This window comes from Perca flavescens, chromosome 17 (assembly GCF_004354835.1).
Source record: "Perca flavescens isolate YP-PL-M2 chromosome 17, PFLA_1.0, whole genome shotgun sequence".
Taxonomy (NCBI): domain Eukaryota; kingdom Metazoa; phylum Chordata; class Actinopteri; order Perciformes; family Percidae; genus Perca; species Perca flavescens.
Window position 1 is genome coordinate 32,631,554 of NC_041347.1, and position 1,502 is coordinate 32,633,055.

Below are 1,502 nucleotides of genomic sequence, written 5' to 3' on the forward strand. Positions count from 1 at the left end.
CTTTTCATAGATATACACAACGCACGAAAGTACACAAATGCTACACAAACAATCAATCACAAACAATTATTGAAGAAAATAATCAGGAGATGAATCTATTATGGAAATAATTCTTCAATAGTTCAAAATGAACTCCTCCTCAACCATCTCCAAAACAGTAAAATCCTGTTTTTACAGTAATGCACTGTGCACAAATAGAAATAGAAAATTTTAGCATATCAAACACTACATCTCCTCCATTTTGGAGAAATTTTCTGCAACAATTTGTGCCTTTTCTGCATCAAGTTATGGTGCAAATGTCTTTATTTATGTAAAGGAAATTGTTTACTGGCCAGTTGTGATTATTTGGGGGGTTGTAACCCCCTATCCCCACCTGTAAATTACGCCTTTGTCTGTACTTAACTACAAGAGATGGATGTGTCTCGTATGTTTATGAGCTATATGTATTTTAATGTCTCAATGTGTAGTGTTTGTTTTATAACTTTTTAAAAGCCCTTTTAGGGACGGGCATTGTAAACTAGCAAAAGCTATAAATGCTGTGATTCTGTACACTGGAGGTGTGTTCCACAGATGTCTATGTCCTATTCAAATAAACATGAAATGAAAAATAAACCCTATTACTTCACGACATTTATCTGATAACTTTAGTTACTAATTAATACTTTAGAAATTAAATATTTGCACAAAACAAATGACAATAAAAAGGACAGCTGAATAATGGATTTACAGAAATTGAATTGCCAACGATTTTGATAGATTAGCCTATATGTACATAAAAATATAAATATTTGTTATCACAGGTGGGTATGTACATGCATATGTAGATGATATACCTCTTATTTATTTCTGTTACTTTCTATATGTCCCTCTTGTTTCTGTTGTCCTGCTGCAACAACTGAATTTCTCCGCTGGGGATCAATAAAGATCTTATTTTATCTTTTTTTTTTTTTTAATTCTTAAACTACATTTTCATGATTAAACTGACTGACTTTACTGAAGTCATATTTTCAATGCAGTAATTTACTTGAAAGGGATTTAATTATTTACGGGGTCAAGAGGGGTCAGGGATCCCTGGTGCAATGACACGCAGTGACCAGCAGGCGTCACCGTAAACTGTCAGCCAATCAAAACTCCGCGAGTGAGTTGGGCATGACGTCATTGTTGGGGTATTTTTTTTTCAAGATGGCGCTGGTCCGTGGCCCGGGAATGCCGCTGATGCAGCCAGCTAAAACGTTCAGTGGATTTCAATAATCTGCTGCCCGGCGACGACGTTAACTTCGCAAGAAAGAAGGAGCACATATTGGTATTTTTAAGACACCGGAAAGTAACATGTTCCACCCGGTGAGTGTCAGGTAACGTTGAGGGCTAAAATGGTAGCCCCTTTCTCCGAGAACAACAAAACCTGCTGCTGCTGCCGCCGCCGCCGCCGAGCCGCCGGGCAGGAGGACTCGTTACAGGATTGTGTACCCGGGGCCAAGGCTCGTTCGACGGACTGACTCGTC